Raw genomic sequence first — 12,916 nt, 5'->3', positions numbered from 1 at the left:
ACGTAACCGGAAATGTTTGATATCTACCACTTCCGGAAATGTTTAATAATTTTGATATATATAAAGTTCTGGTAAACCGAATTTCCTTTAAATCACACACACACACATACACAGAAATAAATCGAGCAAAGAATAATGCTTCTCTGCTACCTTCGAAGTCGTATTCGAAGATTCCTAAATTGCCAACCTTGCCTGCAGTGTAAACACGGTTGTGGTTGGAACGTTGTTCTAACTACTCACCTCCCGCACATGTCCAAAATCGAGTCAGCATGAGCGTTATCTCCACACTACTCATGTGCAGGCCCGCAACTAGAGGGGGACTAGGGACCTGCCCCCCAAACTTTTCGTGGCCCCTGCAGACCTCAAAACTAAAAAAAAAAAAAAAAAAAAAAACAAATTTAGATATTTGTAAGAGAATTTTTGATGACTTGGCACCCCTAACATTCATAGCCCCCCCCCCCAAACTTCTGTGGCTGGTTTCGGACCTGCTCTGTGCTTTACTCGCTCGACTCGTATAGGAGAAATATCTATTGTTTACATCCCTCTCTTCTGAAAGGACGTATTGGAACACCTGTACATACAATGATTTATTAATTTTGCAATAATTAAAACTCTTAAACTCATAAAGAGGGTTCGCATTTGTTTGATTTGTATCTGTATAAATACGAACTGAAAAACGAAATAAAATTTACGTTTTACGTCCCACGATAATAGCACGTAGCCTCCAAAAAGAGATTTGGAAGTGATATGAAACAGAGAGTCTGAAGGAAAGCAACGAACAAGAAGATATCATCAACAAACTCTACATGCCTGGAATTGAACAAGGAACTACTCGCTTCTTTGACACTTTTCTCGTTATAAAATCACTCCAACCTGAAAACTTTTCTTCATGGTCTTCTATGGGAGTATCATGACTCAGTGGTAGAGTCCTTACATCTGGTGTATGGGCTACCTGGTTCGATCCACGGTCAAGTGAGTTTGTGCTGGACAACATCCTGTCAGTGGGTTTTCTCAAGGTACTCGTTTTCTCCCTCATTTTTATTCCACCAATTCTCCCATCATCATTCACTTGTCTTAATCATTCGTCTTCCTTAGCCTAACGGATATAATCGCGATGACGATAAACTGAAAGATTTTCTATGGTCTTTTATTTGATCTTACTCACTATTGTGGTTCATCCTCTATGAATGAAACACATAAAACAGAACCATCGAATACAGTTGAAAACGATCATGTTTTACAGTGGGACTCGAATCCACGATAGAATGCGCCTCGTGATACGAAGAGGAACACCAGAGACCACTTGGCTAATTGCCATCGGCACTTCTCTTGTACGGATAAGAAAAATTCAAATGAAATTTTCAAGTTTTACGTCCCACGATTATGCCGGCTAGGCTAAGGGAGGCAGTGATGACGAGAAATGAAGAAAGTGGGAGGAAATGAAAGGAGCCGGAGAAAACCCATGCACATGGTGTTTGTTCACCACATAGCTCAATTGGCGTTAACTAGGATCGAACAAGGGACCCCATGCGCCAGAGATGAATTCTCTACTACTGAGCCAGCGCTGTGTACTGATAAGAGTACATGTATTTTCCAAAAGAGGGTGGGTGGCAACGATTTTCAAAAATCAAGAGTATACAAATTAAATGAAACGAATTGTCTACTTGTACGTTTCACACTTATGCCCTTTTGCATAAATTACACGGATGATTAATAAATGTGAATGACTATTAAATAATTCGTTGAAGTAAGAACGTGGGAGGAAAACCCCGAGAAAATCAACAGACATAAAGGTTATCCAGCACAAATTTACCTAGCCGGAAATCGAATCAGGACCCCTTGGAGCAGAGGTAACCACTGAACTCCAGAGCGTTCTTTACAAGTAAAATGGTCGAATAAACTCTAATTAGAGCTAACTAATGAGGCAAAAGTCGTTATAGATAATTTCAACAGTTAAGCAATTAGTTACATAGCTGCATTTAGATCCACAAAGATAATTAGTTATAAAGAATCAGACTTGAAGAGTTTCTGCGCTAGTGTGTAACTTCTCCTTTACGTAATATCTATATAGACCATTCTCTGGGAATCCTGTTTCCTTTAGATCCCATGTCGCAGTATCCGTGGAGGGCTTTTCGCCATTAATGAAGTTGGGATTTCTAAGAGCATTCGTGTTCTGCTCCCTCTCACCATGTAATTTAACCAATTATTTCCCTAACAAATCATCTGCGTTTATGACTTATTTTAAAAAGCTCAAAATGTTATTTTTTTGTTTTAGAGCTATAATAAGGAACAGTTTTCTATTTTTTTAAATTTTAGAGCTGTTTTATTCTAGAGCTGGTTTTTATCTTTTCTTAAGTTTATTAAATGTGAAGGAAAAAATCATATATTAAGGCCTCCTCACTCGACTAATGACCAGTGTATGTTCTTTTGATGCACGAGGTCCCGGATTTGATTCCCGGTGGGATAACTTTAAAATTTGAATACTTTAGAGTGGCTCGAATTCCTCCTTACAATGTAGATCCACGTCTTATAATAGATATATAGCGTGAATGTTGAAAGGGATGGTAAAGTAAAATCCAGCCAATCAAATTTACATGTTACCCTTTGGAAAACTAAAGTCTATTTCATTTCTGAATAGTAAACGTAATTTCTATTGGTCAAAACCATGTTCAAGGGGACACTGAAAGCCAAGAGTCCATTCAAGTTTATATGAGATTCTGGTTCTACTAAAAGAATACGGGAATGATTCTCAGGTGAGTGGAGGGAAAATTCACTAAGGATCAAATCAGTAGAGTAAACATGTAATTGGGTTAGGTATATACAAAAATGAATAAAATCTAATTCAAATCTAATTAAGAACCCAAGAGACGCATGTGATAGGGTAAAATGAAAGATTTACTTTACCTCAGCCATGATAATTTGTTAAGCTCAGTTATAATATAATTAAATATATCGTCGGAATGGAGTAATGCAATAAGTCGTTATTTTCTATCTTCAGAACGCTCAAGCGTGCAGTGGTTCTTCGACTCTCTGGAGATCGTACCTGTGTCCCATAAGTACAGGAGCTGGCAATTTCTTCCTCAGTCAGTCATGTAGGCTACAGCTTCTTTTCTCTGTTAGGCGGAGTGACTACGAGACTTCAAACGAATGGCACCTATGTTTTTCAATGGATAAACGAGGGGTACAGCAAATAAGAAATCTTGAACATGGTGATACTTTTTCCATTTCACACTTAGTCTTCCGACTGGTTTTCTGTCTTGATGAGTCTTTGTCCAACGGATTTGTGTAATCCTCCATCAGGGGCGGCTCTATGATATTTTATACCCTAGGCGTAAAACATGTCTGCGCCCCCATAATCTTCTTCTTCCCCAAACCAAAACCAAAGTGAAGCCTTCTCACCTCTGACATTTTCATTACTTCATCACATTGTTACCATTTGTTTAAGCATTAAATAAAATAAAATTTAGTCCCAACGCCTCTCTCTATGGTATTAATAAATAATAATCTATAAGCCAATTATTTAAAACAAAATATTGCTGTGGGATTTGCAATGAAATTTTAACTAGTTTTATTGTAATGTACACCATGTTGATGTCCTTTGTAAATATAAAACAGAAGGTGGTTAAGACAAAGCAAAGATGAAGTTTCTTAATTCACTTTTAGTTATTTTGAATTTGTGTAATTATTCTGTCAGCTGAGTAGCTTTTTAAAAAAATGTTTACGTCAGTTGTTATCTGATTATATAAATTTGGTGCTCTGTGAAAGAAGGACCTTTAAATAATAGATGTCTAGAGCAGGAAAGGGTGAAGAGGTGCATATTTGGTGCTACACGGCTAGGAATATGAAGGGATAATTATTGAAGTAAGGCTTCAGACCTTACGTTTCCATTGACTGCCTTAGGTAGAAACTTTAGGTCAGTGACATTTCTGCGAGCATCTGGAGTCTGGATATTGAGATAATGCAGATCTTCTTAATCATAGAATGAACAGTGAGAACACGGAAACGTACTATGGCCAGATAGGTGTTTCCTCGCTTCATATAGGTGAGCAGTAATCGATCTTGGATGATCTCAGTTTTCATTTACTTTCTTTTTCTAAATGTGAGGGCGCTGGCGCTAATGTTGATAAACAGCGCGTAAAAAAGCTGAACACCATTTCGCCCCTAAACGTTTCCGCCCTAAGCAGCCGCCTAGGTTGTCTATATGGACAAGCCGGCCCTGTCCTCCATTGATGTTTCTTCCGGGTTTTCCGCATGTGTTGACTAGCAGAACAGGTTGAAATAACAGAGCTGTGAGGAACTATTTCAAACACAGTAGGTAATTTGATTCACACTACTTTGCCGATAAAGAAAACAGCTGTTTTCTTTATTATTAGAATTATCACTGCTATCTGCTGGTAGTTGATTGAAGCTTAGACTTACTTCATATTTTCTGTTATCATAATGACTTATCTAAATGTGGTTTTTGTCTCAAGCCCTTTTTCCGTTTTTTTTTAAAAGTAACTCACGTTGTAACTTGAACACGTCCAACTTACCTAAGCTGTAGGTGTTGCAACCAGGACATATGGAAAACTTGTTCAAAGAAGTCATTTCTGGCAAATGTGAGTTTGTTCTTAGGAAATAGATAGATACTAGGAAGGTAAATAAGCACAAGTTTAACAGTTATTCTAAAGTAAAAATGGGAAGTCTCTTGAGCTTCTATTACAATAACAGTTACAAAACGGCAGTTCAATAAACACAGACAGGATGCAGGGAGATTCCACTTAGATGCTAGGATCACGACATTGTAATATGTTAATATATCATTTTTTTAAAAATAAAAACAGTAGTCTTTCTGTAATAAAATATATCTTTGTTTTCTTAGAGGGCACAGTAACTTATTCTTACACTGCTCACCCTAGTGCAAGGGGTCCCTGCTTCCATCCAGGTCAAATAGTTTGTGGTGGATATCTTTGTGATTTTCCCGGGGTTTTCCCATTTGGTATCAGATTATCATTTCATTAATTATTTCATAGTCATACATTTTATTAATGTTTCGTCTAATTAACTTACAGACTATAAGTGGACGTTAATATATATATATATATATATATATATATATATATATATATATATATATATAGGGTGTTTCAAAACAACGTTTGGGATGAGATTCCTGACATCAAGATAAGACAAAAAGTATAGACCAACCTGGCTGCACAAATGCTTCCTTTCGGAGTTATAGGCTGCCGAAAACATGAAAAAATGAACTTTAAAGGTTAATAGCTCCAAAACTATGGGACTTACCGTAGTCGGTTGAAGATTTCGGAACTACTATGTATCCTATTCAAAATGTTCAAGTTTCAGAATCCTGTGGCACTTCATTTTTTTTTTTTTTTTTTTTTTTTTTTTTTTGTAGAGGCTGTTTGGCAAGCGCATATAATTTGAAGTAGTCACCAACTACCTTTATAAAAATTGTTGCAGAATATCACATAATTCTGAAACATGGATATTTTTATAGTGCACATATTAATTCCTAAGTGAAGTCTTGAATTGATTACAGTAGATCCCGTAGTATTGAGCTATGGACCTTTAAATTTCATTTTTTCATGATTTCGGCAGCCTATAACTCCGAAAGGAAGCATTTGTGCACCCAGATTGGTCTATACTTTTGCCTTATCTTGATGTCAGTAATCACCTCCCAAACGTTGTCGGTGTTGTTTTGAAACATCCTATATATATATATATAATTTTTCTTTTCTTTTCCCTTTTCTTTATTCGACAATTCTATTCCACAGGAGTTCTTTTTTGTGTGCATTGTCTTCTTATTCAATGAGCTTTAGTAATAAAATCACTGCTATATTGAGATTTTCTTCTTTCCAGTTCTTATGTGAAGAGATATTTTGTTTACTGTTAAAGAACATACTATTCAATTAATAAGCAAAATAAGTTATAAAAGCAAACCTTTCGTGACGGCTCAGATACTTTTCTTTCTACTTTACTTAATTATAAATCCATTACCCTCACGAATAGCTACCTCAATTACATACTTCGTGTTTCTTTAATACATATTTGTCTCTGTAAAGGTTCTAAAGTGTATATTTATTCTCAGCGATTTTGTTTCAAAGTATTATTCCTTTTGCTGAATTTTTCATGTGTTAGTCTTGTGACAAAAAAAGATTTCACACTTATTCTTTCTTTTCAACTCATGATACGTTCAAAACACGTAGTTAATATTTAGTACCGAGGATAAATGCCACTGTGAAAATTTAATTTCTACATCACACATATATTTTTGTGAGTAATACGCTTTAGAACAGGGAACTTTATACTTTTGTTACAAATTAAGTTTACTCAACTAAAACAGAGATACGTGTCTGAAAATATAAGTTTATGGTATTTCTTCTTTAGTAGTTTAACGTTTAGTCTTGGTACCGTGTCTTTCGCTGTTTTTGGTTGAATTTCAGTGTTCCGTTCGGTATCGTTGAAGGTAGAATCTGAACTACCATGATGAGTAGAAATTTAAGTGCTCCCTTCCGGGAATCAAGCTTAAAACCCGTTGCACCAAAGGTGCGTGCACTTGTGCGTAGGAGAGCTACTTAGTCTTTTTTTTCTAAATCTACTTGCATATATGTTTATTGAATTCAACTCTTAGATCCTTGGATGCTAACTAGTTATTTTACTGCTAGGATATTTTTTTAGAGAGGAGATCAGTTTGGATATTATGTCTAATGAACGGAACGGTCCTTTGGAACATTAAATAAATAAAATTATACTAAATTAAACTTATTTTATTAATATACCTAAGTATATTAATGTATTCATTGATTTAAAAATACCCTTTATCTTATTTGGTACACTAGGGAGGTGATACACTATTAATTTATTCTTCAATGTTTCTAGGCGTTATACTAACTCAAAGAAAATAATTTCATTGAAATGTGTAAATATAATTGAGATTTATGTTGCGTACTCTTATATTGTGCCTAAGGACTTAGATGTACATAAATTCCTCTTTAACCTCCCCTCTCCCCCTCAAGTTAGGAAATTAGTGCCTTCCATATCAGTATTCAGCTATCGCTCTTCTTATGCTACTTCACATACTTAACCATTGTGAGAGTATCCTGAGGGTCATGCAGGATTTAACCGCTCTCAAATATAATTGAGATTCCAGATTTTCACAGTATATAACGTAGATCATTCCACAGTTCTCCTCTCTTTAATCCAGGCTCTGTGAAACGTGTTATTACCAGTGACGTAGTCTGTTTATGTTATTGGCTCCAAGAAGAATTTAGGAATTCAATATTTAATTTCTTAATTATATAAATGGGCTATCACAGTGGTATTTGCTTTTAATGTATTTTATGGTTTTTGACTCTCTTAGTTAATATCTAGATACTGCATTACAAACATAGATTTCTAATCAGTTTTATTGCAAATTTCTATAGTACACATTATGACATTATTACTAAGCGAATCATGCAAGATATATTTTCCAAGAAGACGACACTCTCAGTTAAACTTTTTCTTATGATACAAAAACTTGTAAATTAATCACTTTAATTGTTTTTAAGTAAATTCGTTTTTTTTTTCTATTCGCAAATGGTTGGGATAATTTCAATATTCTCTGGAAGATTCATGAACAATATCAGGTGTGGATTTCAGTAGGAAGCAAACTACGTATTGTTGCTGATAGAAAATACAGACACAGATGTTTTTGGCAGAATGTACAATATGAGTTTGAAATTACATGTTTATGCGAGTGTTTGTGGAAGACTGTTTGCATATTTGTTCAGTCTATGTAATTTGTCAAAATAATTTATGTTATATGCAACTACTTTTATACCTACATTTGTACTAATTTTTTAATTTCATTTTACACTTTGAAATGCATAAATAAAAAACCGATAATATTAATTGGTAAGCAAACTCAGTAAATTTTAGTCTCCTTGTTAATCTCGTGAAGTATTGTTATGCAAATTTTAAAAGTTTGGCAATTTACACACTAACCAAGTGAAAACAAAATGAAATTGAGTATTTCTTTTTTAACGTAACGTGGATATGCTTTGTAGGATAAATGAGTTTAATGAGTGGATAAATGGAAAAGATAAAGTGAAATTAACTGCTTCGAATATCAGCACTCATTGGTTAAAATGGAGAACCACTTTTCTGTTTTTCGTTGAAGTGAAATGAAGATTTAACGGCTTGTTTCCACTGATTTCGTCTTTAAATTAAAGTGCCGTTTTACTTGTGAAAATAAATTTTGATGTAGGCCTGTGTACAACTTTAACATTTTCTAATCAAATTTAATTTAATTTAATTTAATTGATCTTAATTAACTACATTTGAAGAGAAAATTTAAATAGCTACATAACTATAACTCAATTCCAAAGAGCAGAAAATTAATTTGCCAAAATCGATGGGGTAAAAGTTACAGATGGCATAGATCATGGTTCCCAACCTCCTTTACCTAAAGGCCTTCTTCCTGAACTTTGTATACTCCATGCCTTAGTCTAGAAGATCTAGAAGATAAACACCGGGAAAGGGTGGGAAGTGGCAGCCAGAACCAAACTATGATAGGCATATCATGAGTTTATGGAAATAATTTTAATTTGAAATCTGTATACGCAATTCTGCAACAGGAACTAGGAATAACAAAAATCCTTTCACCAGTTACAGTTAGACATGATGTAGGAACTAGCAATTAACAAACTGTACGAGTTTACAGGTATGATAGATAAACTGATAAGTAAGAAGACATTGTGCTTTATATGACAAAAATGTGTAATTAACATTCAAATTAGAAATTGTCTGAAAAATAAATGTTGAACTCATAACTCACCACTATTAATTTTATCCTAGAAATGCTCAAAAAAAATTTTCAAAAATATATAAATGATAGCTTTAATTATTTTTGTCACCAAAAAAAAACTTGGGCAATTAGTCCCCGGCCCTGGGCTAGATCTGAGACTGACACGCCCCTTCATTTGCTGCTGGTTGTCTGTACCCATTTTTGCGATTTCAGATGAAGTATTCAATGTCAAATCTTCTACAGTAATAAAAATTGTCATCAACTTACATTTATTTCTATTAAAACTTCTCATACCATTCTAGTGAAAAAAAAATGGTTTGAAACCAACTTTGTTCTTAATGAAACCACAGTTCTTAATTAACAGTTATTTTTTTGTTTTGTACGGTATTTAATTTCATATCCTTTTGTTACAACATTCTGTCAGCAGCTTTCGCCTCATTTGCTCGTCCTTCATGCTCCTCAGGTTGGGAAACACTGCCATAACTAATCAACACCGCTAAAGGACATCGAAGGAAACTGAAGTTGCATGTTCTTACTCATACGAAGTTTTCCACTATAGGACATTAGCATTTAACCGAATAAAGAATTTTTTGTACGTACCAGAGGCGTGTGGTAAAATGACTGTTACTGTATTTTCACCGTTAAGTAATTAATTGTTTGACTTAAGGCTTTTCGCCAAGTTCGCCCATACTTTTTTTTAATGCTAGTGACTAATTTAACGACACTGAATATCAAAAATGCAGAAAGTAAGACAGAGAGTATCTGCAAAATGGTACTATAATAAATACTTTTCTTGTAAAGTTGGAATTTGAGTGTGCAGTTCATGAGGTCTTTGTCGAGCACCCACATTTCTACACTATACGGAAGATCTTGAAACAATAATTAGTTATTTTAATAACATTTTACAGATAGTATCTGCCTTACATTCTCAGTTTTGATATTCTTCAGATATTCAATAAAATTCAAAATAGTGAGGGATGAACGTAGAGAAGAGCCGTAATCTACCTATATTACTTTGCGAACATTAAATCACGAGTGCTTTCCGTGTCAGCCTTGTAAAAGTTCTAAATTTCCTCCGGAAGGTTTGTTATACATACTGACGACAAGCCTTAATGTTACTGTTATAGTAATGAAGGTGGATCTTAAATATCCTTTTCAGCTCCGAGGCTATTTAAGAGACGTAAGCCTCAGCTTAATGTAGAATCAGAACTACATTAGCTCCCACCTGGAATCAAACCTATGTCTCCTGCAACTCTATGTGGAAGATTCTTGTTTCTGTGATAATTAGCCATGTTGGTTAGTCTTTAAATGCAGTGTGTATTCTTAATCTGTGGGACCATTACTAGTAATTACAGATCTGGCGCTATGCATGTTTTATTATTTACTAAACCATTTAAATGAACTGACAGGAAAGCAAACGTAAGTTAACTGCAGGTATATATGCCAGTGCAGCTAAATACGCCAAGTGTTCAGTACTGGGACGTTTCCGGCAAAATCCGCTAGAATCCGCCTCCAATATGTGCCACAGTATTGGACAAGTCCGATTTGACGAATACTCCGGGAGACAGCGCTGAGACCACCACGCCGTGCAGTGTTATTTGCTTCGGGAAGGTTTCGTGGAAGGACGTTATTATTTCAATAGCGGTAAGAATCCGTTATTAGTACCGTGCTAACTCAGAACATTGCCGATTGTTTACAGCAATATATGCGCCTTATTTCATGTCCGACTAGGAATAATTTGTTTAGTAACTGTAATTCCAGTATTTGGGATTTCATGGCTACTAAATCAATACCAAGCGTGCCTTACTTTACCCAGGTGCAAAGAAATACACAGGGCTTGTGCAGGACTGACTGCAGAAGACAAAGATGTTTTCATTTTCTCAAATGTTACACGTAATATCGGTGTAGGTTTTTTCTAAGTCAGAGCACAGTGAAACTGTGTGTTTATCTTCTTATGGACTAAAACTTTTCATTTTGTAACTTCATTTCAACTTTAGAGATTATCATTTTATATTTTATCTTTTTATCTTCATCTTACACTTTGGTTGTTCTATTTTCAAACCATGTTGTGTAGTAATATTTGAATTTGTGTAATACAGACTATGTAAGCAGTTGCAAAATTTATTACAGATTTGTAGTAGTACCATGACTTGGCGTAATTACCTGCACGTGTTGGTAAATACGCCAATTTGTAACACTTTTTTTCTTTTACCTTGAGTACAAAATAGATGTGAGTTGCATTATTGCCACATTTTTCCTACACGCGGAAAAGGCTACTCTGCAATGCACATGTCTTGTTCTTTGCATATCATGAAAATAAGGTCATAAAAATCCAACACCTTTAACATGGGTATTTACCTGCACCCACCTTACTTGAACGTTATTACAATTTATTCATTTGCTTAATAAACTTTGTAACTGCATCCTCTCAGGCCAATATACATCACGAAAAAATAACAATGCAAAAACTTTAACAACAATTGGAAAAATAGTGGGAAGAAGTCGGCCAGAGCTTATATTTAAGGTAACATGACATAACTCGCATTATGAAACCGAAGAAGAGCCTTTTAAAACCTTAGTCACAATGGTAAACCACCAGATTCAAAATTAAGACTCCGGATTCTAAGTTAAGAATACTAATCTACGGAAGGTGGTTTAGGTTTAATTTTAAAAGCACCTTAAGAAGTGTCTAATGGATGCTAATTCTCTCTGTGGGGACGGATCTAGTAGGTAAAAACGGGGGGCCAGCCAGAATCCAGACTATGATAAGTATATCATGGGTTTATTATAAACTTTCAAAAATATATAAAAATAGCCTAATTTTTTTGTCACTTAAGAAACTGGGGGCCTAGGTCCCTCTCCCCAGGATAGATCCGCCACTGTTTCTCTGCAGTTTCTGGAAGCTCCGCGATTTTGCTATTTTTTTAAAAAGGTACATTCAGTGAAATTAAATAATTCATTTAAGTATCAACGAATTTTAAAGTCGCGAGATTCCTTCAATTACTAAACATACATAGGTATATATTTTATTTTTTGTGTTTGAGGCTCTTTTTAGTGGGGTACCTATAACAGGAACGAAAAGCGTATGCAAGAAAATAAACGAGAAAGCAGAGTTGAATCTAACTCAACCCAACCACTATCAACTTAAGAAACTTCTTTAGTGACGCAAGACATACCTCGACGTCTTTCCCGACGCAACCAACTTTACCTAAGAGAAATTCCCTTCGGGAGGAACGGTCCTCATACATATTTATTTACCGCTCTCTCTCTCTCTCTCTCTCTCTCTCTCTCTCTTGCTATGGCAAATGGAGAAAAGAGGTCACGTGTATGTCAAAATAAGATGTTCTTCCTTTCCCCCTTACTACATGCTATCTATTTGTTTCCTGAGATATGCATGTATATGTGAAGTCTCAGCCTTGTTATTCCAGAAGACTGCGAATTGCACATTTGCTTCTAGATCTGCCTCAATCTTTATGTACACATGCGATTTCTAAGGATGTGATCCACCGATTTATATCTTGTATTTATGTGTACATTGATTTGCGTTTTACTAAACGACATATGTAATACTTTCATGGTTCTTTATGATTAAAGGATTAGTAGTTTTAAACTTAGGGCTGAAGATGGCGGTGTTTGATTTCCAAAACCAGTTCATTGATTTTGAAAGTCACTTTAAAATGTTCTGCTGTGTTGAAAGAATGTTGGGATGGCCCTCAGACTGACGAATGATTGTATTACAGGGGTCAGTTAAGTACAATATTAAGCATCAAATTGCGGTTCAGCAAATTAATTAGCCACATACTGCCTTATGCAGAGTCGTTTTGACGTATGATTAGCGTCATACTAAAGGCCTGACTACTGCAAAACTTTCAAGAGATGTTTTACTGTACGACCATGTTGAGTCTGTGAGCTTCGTAGTAATGTTTCCGGCGATGATTTCGATGTGTGTTCGTCCAATAGGGCGTTCTATCCTTGCTTTGATTCATTCTGACAATGAGTGATTCTTCGACTTTTCCAGGAACCGAACCAATCCCTCTGGAGTAGGAGCTGTTTCGAAATGTTCTCTCAATTCAGTCATGAAGGTTCTGGCTTTCCGTTCTTGAGCAGCGGAACAGCATCAATTCTCCA

At 35.3% G+C, this 12,916-nt stretch overlaps 1 protein-coding gene across 1 annotated transcript in view; it reads left to right on the top strand.

Moving 5' to 3' along the window:
• LOC145691617 (tyramine receptor 1-like) overlaps nucleotides 1-12,916 on the top strand; it is a 1,380,953-nt gene that overhangs the window by 31,296 nt on the left and 1,336,741 nt on the right. The window lies entirely within an intron of this gene.

Source organism: Thermobia domestica, chromosome 1 (assembly GCF_964235325.1).
Source record: "Thermobia domestica chromosome 1, izTheDome1.hap1.1, whole genome shotgun sequence".
Taxonomy (NCBI): Eukaryota; Metazoa; Arthropoda; class Insecta; order Zygentoma; family Lepismatidae; genus Thermobia; species Thermobia domestica.
Note: the sequence above shows the minus strand (reverse complement) of the source record. Positions and strands in the feature narration are given on the sequence as shown.